Here is a 7,500-nt window from a genome sequence, read left to right as displayed (position 1 = left end):
GGCGCCGCCGCCACGACCATCGGGTCCCGCCTTCCACCGTCGCGGCGGGACCCACCGGGGACGCCCCCGGCCCTTCTGCCTTCGAGTGCCGGCTGACCGGACTGTGCCCTTCTCCGCGCTCGCTTTCTCTCTCGCTTTCTCCGCTTCGCGCCAGCGAGCGCTGCAGCCGGCTTCCCCCGTTCGTTCGATTGTTCTCTCTCGCCTTCTCGGGTTCGCCCTGGGCGGCGCGGGAGCCGGCTATTTCACCCGCACAGCTCTCTCTCGCCTTGCCCGGCTTTTTTTCGCCGCTCGCCCGGGAGACCGCCTTAACCCACCACCGAACGGCGGGACGGGGCGCGACGGACAAACCGAAGCGACCGGATCGACCACACGAACCGATGCCCCAGAGAGCCGCCGCCACCGCCGACCGCCGCCGAAACCCGTCTGGCCGGCCGGTCAACCCAGCTCGCGAGCGCCCGCTCACCACCGATCTCCGGAGCAGAGTCCGCACTCTCTCCTACCGACGAAAAGTAAAGGCATCCGAAAAGAAAGCTCCACGGACGACGACGCCGACTACCGGCAAAGGCTCCGACAGCAGCCGACCTTTACCTCGACATAACTGGAGGCAGAGAATTAGAGCGACGCCTCTGGCCGCACCGTAGCAGCAGCGCCCCCCCCACACACAAAAGACGCGAACAGCCGCCGGAGCCGGGTAGACGTGGCCGCCGCTGCCGGAACGGCGCCGCAGCGACCCCTGGGCGGATGCGCCGCGCCTGGCAGCCGGGCGGAGCCGGGTAGACGTGGCCGCCGCTGCCGGAACGGCGCCGCAGCGACCCCTGGGCGGATGCGCCGCGCCTGGCAGCCGGGCGGAGCCGGGTAGACGTGGCCGCCGCTGCCGGAACGGCGCCGCAGCGACCCCAGGCCGGTTGAGCCGCGCCATGCAGCCGCGCGGAGCCGGGTAGACTTGTCCGCCGATGCCGGAACTGCGCCCCAGCGACCCCAGGACGGCTGCAGTCGCGAAATGCAGCTTCGCGGAGCCGGGTAGACGTGGCCGCCGCTGCCGGGACGGCTCCGCAGCGACGCCGGGCCCGCTGCGCCGCACAAGGCAGCCGCGCGGAGTCGGGCTGACGTGGACGCGGATGCCGGGCCGGCGCCGCAGCGACCCCAGGCCGTCTGCGGGAGGCCAGGCAGCCTCCCGGAGCCGGGTAGACGTGGCCGCCGCTGCCGGGACGGCTCCGTAGCGACCTCTGGCCCGCTGCGGGAGACCAGGCAACCGCGCGGAGCCGGGTAGACGTGGCCGCCGCAGCCGGAACGGCGCCGCAGCGACCCCTGGGCGGCTGCGCCGCGCCAGGCAGCCGCGCGGAGCCGGGTAGACGTGGCCGCCTCTGCCGGGCCGGCGCCGCAGCGACCCCAGGCCGGCCACGCCTCGCCATGCAGCCTCGCGGAGCCGGGTAGACGTGGCCACCGCTGCCGGGGCGGCGCCGCAGCGACCCCTGGGCGGCTGCGCCGCGCCAGGCAGCCGCGCGGAGCCGGGTAGACGTGGCCGCCGATGCCGGAACGGCGCCGCAGCGACCCCAGGCCGGCTACGCCGCGCCATGCAGCCTCGCGGAGCCGGGTAGACGTGGCCGCCGCTGCCGGGCCGGCGCCGCAGCGACCCCAGGCCGCTTGAGCCGCGCCATGCAGCCGCGCGGAGCCGGGTTAGACTCGTCCGCCGATGCCGGAACTGCGCCGCAGCGACCCCAGGACGGCTGCAGTCGCGCAATGAAGCTTCGCGGAGCCGGGTAGACGTGGCCGCAGCTGCCGGGACGGCTCCGCGGCGAAGCCGGGCCGGCTGCGCCGCTCCAGGCAGCCGCGCGGAGCCGGGCTGACGTGGCCGCGGCTACCGGGCCGCCGCTGCGACCCCAGTCGTCTGCGGGAGGCCAGGCAGCCTCCCGGAGCCGGGTAGACGTGGCCGCCGCTGCCGGAACGGCGCCGCAGCGACCCCATGCCGGCTACGCCTCGCCATGCAGCCTCGCGGAGCCGGGTAGATGTGGCCGCCGCTGCCGGGCCGGCGCCGCAGCGACCCCTGGGCGGCTGCGCCGCGCCAGGCAGCAGTGCGGAGCCGGGTAGACGTGGCCGCCGATGCCGGAACGGCGCCGCAGCGACCCCAGGCCGGCTACGCCTCGCCATGCAGCCTCGCGGAGCCGGGTAGACGTGGCCGCCGCTGCCGGGCCGGCTCCGCAGCGACCTCTTCCCGCTGCGGGAGACCAAGGAAACCGCGCGGAGCCGGGTAGACGTGGCCGCCGCTGCCGAAAAGGCGCCGCAGCGACACCAGGCTGGTTGAGCCGCGCCAGGCAGCCGCGCGGAGCCGGGTAGACGTGGCCGCTGCTGCCGGAACGGCGCCGCAGCGACCCCAGGCCGGCTACGCCGCGCCGTGCAGCCGCGCGGAGCCGGGTAGACGTGGCCGCCGCTGCCGGGCCGGCGCCGCAGCGACCCCAGGCCGGTTGAGCCGCGCCAGGCAGCCGCGCGGAGCCGGGTAGACTCGTCCGCCGATGCCGTAACGGCGCCGCAGCGACCCCAGGACGGCTGCAGTCGCGCCATGCAGCTTCGCGGAGTCGGGCTGACGTGGCCGCCGCCGCCGGGCCGCCGCCGCAGCGACCCCAGGCCGTCTGCGGGAGACCAGGCAACCGCGCGGAGCCGGGTAGACGTGGCCGCCGCTGCCGGAACGGCGCCGCAGCGACCCCAGGCCGGTTGAGCCGCGCCGTACAGCTTCGCGGAGCCGGGTAGACGTGGCCGCCGCAGCCGGGGCGGCGCCGCAGCGACCCCAGGCCGGCTACGCCGCGCCATGCAGCCTCGCGGAGCCGGGTAGACGTGGCCGCCGCTGCCGGGCCGGCGCCGCAGCGACCCCTGGGCGGCTGCGCCGCGCCAGGCAGCCGCGCGGAGCCGGGTAGACGTGGCCGCCGATGCCGGAACGGCGCCGCAGCGACCCCAGGCCGGCTACGCCGCGCCATGCAGCCTCGCGGAGCCGGGTTAGACTCGTCCGCCGATGCCGGGACTGCGCCGCAGCGACCCCAGGACGGCTGCAGTCGCGCAATGAAGCTTCGCGGAGCCGGGTAGACGTGGCCGCCGCTGCCGGGACGGCTCCGTAGCGACCTCTGGCCCGCTGCGGGAGACCAGGCAACCGCGCGGAGCCGGGTAGACGTGGCCGCCGCAGCCGGGACGGCGCCGCAGCGACCCCTGGGCGGCTGCGCCGCGCCAGGCAGCCGCGCGGAGCCGGGTAGACGTGGCCGCCTCTGCCGGGCCGGCGCCGCAGCGACCCCAGGCCGGCCACGCCTCGCCATGCAGCCTCGCGGAGCCGGGTAGACGTGGCCGCCGCTGCCGGGCCGGCGCCGCAGCGACCCCAGGCCGGTTGAGCCGCGCCAGGCAGCCGCGCGGAGCCGGGTAGACTCGTCCGCCGATGCCGGGCCGGCGCCGCAGCGACCCCAGGCCGTCTGCGGGAGACCAGGCAACCGCGCGGAGCCGGGTAGACGTGGCCGCAGCTCCCGGAACGGCGCCGCAGCGACCCCAGGCCGGTTGAGCCGCGCCATGCAGCTTCGCGGAGCCGGGTAGACGTGGCCGCCGCCGCCGGGCCGGCGCCGCAGCGACCCCAGGCCGGTTGAGCCGCGCCAGGCAGCCGCGCGGAGCCGGGTAGACGTGGCCGCCGCTGCCGGGCCGGCGCCGCAGCGACCCCAGGCCGGTTGAGCCGCGCCATGCAGCCTCGCGGAGCCGGGTAGACGTGGCCGCCGATGCCGGAACGGCGCCGCAGCGACCCCAGGCCGGCTACGCCGCGCCATGCAGCTTCGCGGAGCCGGGTAGACGTGGCCGCGGCTGCCGGGCCGCCGCCGCAGCGACCCCAGGCCGGTTGAGCCGCGCCATGCAGCCGCGCGGAGCCGGGTAGACTTGTCCGCCGATGCCGGAACTGCGCCCCAGCGACCCCAGGACGGCTGCAGTCGCGAAATGCAGCTTCGCGGAGCCGGGTAGACGTGGCCGCCGCTGCCGGGACGGCTCCGCAGCGACGCCGGGCCCGCTGCGCCGCACAAGGAAGCCGCGCGGAGTCGGGCTGACGTGGCCGCGGCTGCTGGGCCGGCGCCGCAGCGACCCCAGGCCGTCTGCGGGAGGCCAGGCAGCCTCCCGGAGCCGGGTAGACGTGGCCGCCGCTGCCGGGACGGCTCCGTAGCGACCTCTGGCCCGCTGCGGGAGACCAGGCAACCGCGCGGAGCCGGGTAGACGTGGCCGCCGCAGCCGGGACGGCGCCGCAGCGACCCCTGGGCGGCTGCGCCGCGCCAGGCAGCCGCGCGGAGCCGGGTAGACGTGGCCGCCTCTGCCGGGCCGGCGCCGCAGCGACCCCAGGCCGGCCACGCCTCGCCATGCAGCCTCGCGGAGCCGGGTAGACGTGGCCACCGCTGCCGGCCCGGCGCCTCAGCGACCCCTGGGCGGCCGCGCCGGGCCAGGCAGCCGCGCGGAGCCGGCTAGACGTGGCCGCCGCAGCCGGGCCGGCGCCGCAGCGACCCCTGGGCGGCTGCGCCGCGCCAGGCAGCCGCGCGGAGCCGGGTAGACGTGGCCGCCGATGCCGGAACGGCGCCGCAGCGACCCCAGGCCGGCCACGCCTCGCCATGCAGCCTCGCGGAGCCGGGTAGACGTGGCCGCCGCTGCCGGGACGGCGCCGCAGCGACCCCTGGGCGGCTGCAGCCGCGCCATGCAGCCTCGCGGAGCCGGGTAGACGTGGCCGCCGCTGCAGGAACGGCGCCGCAGCGACCCCAGGCCGGCTACGCCTCGCCATGCAGCCTCGCGGAGCCGGGTAGACGTGGCCGCCGCGGCCGGGCCGGCTCCGCAGCGACCTCTGGCCCGCTGCGGGAGACCAGGCAACCGCGCGGAGCCGGGCTGACGTGGCCGCCGCTGCCTGGCCGGCGCCGCAGCGACCTCCGGCCGTCCGTTTTTGCCGACCTCTCCTTGCCGCTGCGGACCGGCGGAGCCGCGCCGAGCCGTATAGACCGCGCGCAGTCCGGCCGCCGCCGCGGCAGCGACCGGGTTGTTCGGCGCTCGCCTGGGCCTTGCCGTCTTTCCGTCGTACCCGAGCCGCCGCCGCCGCCGCCGCCGCCTCCGCCTCGGTTCGACCGAGTCGGTCGCTCCCGGGCCGGCCCGTTCCTGGCGTACTCGGGCTCCGCGTGTCGGCGGCTGGCGCGGCCGGCCGCCCCCGCTCTGAGGGGCGTCCGGCCGCGTTCGGCGCGGTTCGGTGCGGGGTCCGCATTGCGGCCGCCGCGGCTCGGGGTCCGGCGGAGGCCCCTTCTCGTTCGTCTCGCGTGCGTTTGTTTGTCTGTCCGTTCGTTTGTTTATTTTACCGGCGCGTGTTTGCGTGCGCGTTCGCTCGTTTGACACTTTTCGTTTGATTCCCTTTTCGCTCGGTGGCCCGGTAGCTCTTCGCGCCGGGTGTTCGGAGTCGGGTATTTCTAACCCGATCCGCCCGCGGCTTGCGGGGTGGGGGTGGTGATGGTGTGTGTTTGTGTTTTGGGCGGGGAGGGCGCTTTTCCCGCTCGCCGCTATGTCCCCCGCTTCCTCCCCCCACTCCCCACCCCCGCCCCCCCCGCCCCACTCCCCCTCTGCGGAAGCGCGCAGGCGCCGGCGGGTCCCCGCCCGCGCGTAGCGGGGCGGGCGGGAAACGTCCGGCGGGCTCGCGACGGGATCGGCCGCTCGTGTCAGCGCGGGGAGGAAAAGAAATGGCGGGAAGACGGCGGCAGAGGTAGGCCGGCGGGGAACGGCCTCGTCCGTCCCGGGGGTGGGTGTGTGCGTTCGTCTGGGATTCGTTCCTTCGACTCATCCGGACGCCGGGCTCGCCCTGAGCCCCTCTCCCGGGCGGCGGGCGTGCCCGTTCCCTCACCCACCCACCCCGGCCCGGCCACCCCCCCCCCCCCCCCTTTCCCCCCAGAGAAAAAAAAGAAAAAATAGAAAGAAACGGAAAGAAAGCGCGTGGCGGGCTGGGGGTGGGTCCTCGGCCGGTTTCGGGGGGGGGGGGGGGGGGGGGGCGGGAGTTTGCGGGGACCGGTCGAAGCCATCGGGCCTGGCCCGCCGGAGGGAAGCGAGAGAGAAAAATTAAAAAAAAAAAAAAAAAGGAGGGTGGCGGGGGGGGGGGGGGGGGGAACCGAGGAGGGGGAGGGGGAGGAGGAGGGCGGAGTGGGAGGTGGTGGTGGTGGTGGGTAGGGGGGTGTGGGGGGGTGCGGGTGAGGTAGGGAGCTTAAAAAAGTAAAAAATGAAATTAAAAAGAAAAAAAAAAAGGAGGCGGGAACGGCGAACAAACCCGGTCCGATCGGGCAGGGTGGGAGTCGGGTGGGTGGAGGGGGACGGGCACGGGCAGCGGCAAAAGAAAGGAAAGGCGGGAAGAAGAAATAACGGAAAACCCAAATCCCGCAGCTCTCTCGGCCAACGTCCCCCAAGAAGAAGGAAGGAAGGAACGGACGACCACCGAGCAAACGAGCGCTCGCACGGACGTCGGATGGACGTCTTCGAGAAGAAAGTAAGAGGGGCCGGGGGGCCGGGGGAGGGGACTAGGGTGGGAAAGAAAAGAGAGAAAGAAAGAAAGAGGTGGGGGGGGGGGGGGGGGGGGGGGGGGCGGGAGAAAGAGAGAAAGAGAGAGAGAAAGAAGAATACGTCTACAGGTGCTGCAGAAAAGCGGGCCAGTCGGGCGGGGCACGTCCGGGAGAGGGCGGGTTAGGGCTAGGGTTAGGGTAGGCGGGCGAGGTTAGGGTAAGGGTCAGGTTTAGGCTTTGCGCGCTGGGAAGTTCAGGTGGCCGGCCGCGAGATCTACCCGTAAGCCCGTCGCGACCCCCTTCTTCCCAACGGAAGGGCGCGCCGGGCCGGGCCGGGCCTACTCAAACGCACGCGCGCGGGAGCGGGCGAGCGAGCAAGCGAGCAAGCAAGCAAATGGACGGGGAGACAGGCAGACGGATGGGTAGATAGATAAATATATGAATTAAGCCAATAACTAAAGAAAGAAACGGAAAAAAGTTCAAAAAAAATCAGAAAAACATACAAAAATTAAGAAGCTTCTGAAAAATCGAAAACAGAAAAGCAGGAACACGGAGGGGGAAAAAAAGAAAAGAAAAGAAAAAGAAAAAGAAAAGAAAAAGAAAGAAAGAAAGAAAGAAAGAAAGAAAGAAAGAAAGAAAGAAAGAAAGAAAGAAAGAAAGAAAGAAAAAGGAGGGGGGGGGGGGGGGGCTCAGGCGGGCAGCCGCCAGCACGCACGCAAGCGAAAAGGTACGTAGGAAAATATTTTAATGGAATGAATAAATAAGGAGGAAAATTAAAAAAGAAAAAAAAAAGAACTAAAAAAAAAGTTAGAAAAAGAGAAGCTGAAACGTTTGAAGCTAAACAAGACAACATAAAAACACAGGAAAAAATTAAATTAAAATTAAAAAAAAAAAAATCACGCACGCACGGGCGAGCGAGCGAGTGAGCGAGCGAGCAAGCCAAGCAATAAATAAACAAACAAATGGAAAAATATTGGGGGGG

This window comes from Phasianus colchicus, unplaced genomic scaffold, assembly GCF_987193195.1.
Source record: "Phasianus colchicus unplaced genomic scaffold, bPhaCol1.hap1.1 HAP1_SCAFFOLD_57, whole genome shotgun sequence".
NCBI classification, from domain to species: domain Eukaryota; kingdom Metazoa; phylum Chordata; class Aves; order Galliformes; family Phasianidae; genus Phasianus; species Phasianus colchicus.
The sequence above is the reverse complement of the archived record's forward strand: the minus strand, read 5'-3'. Positions refer to the sequence as shown.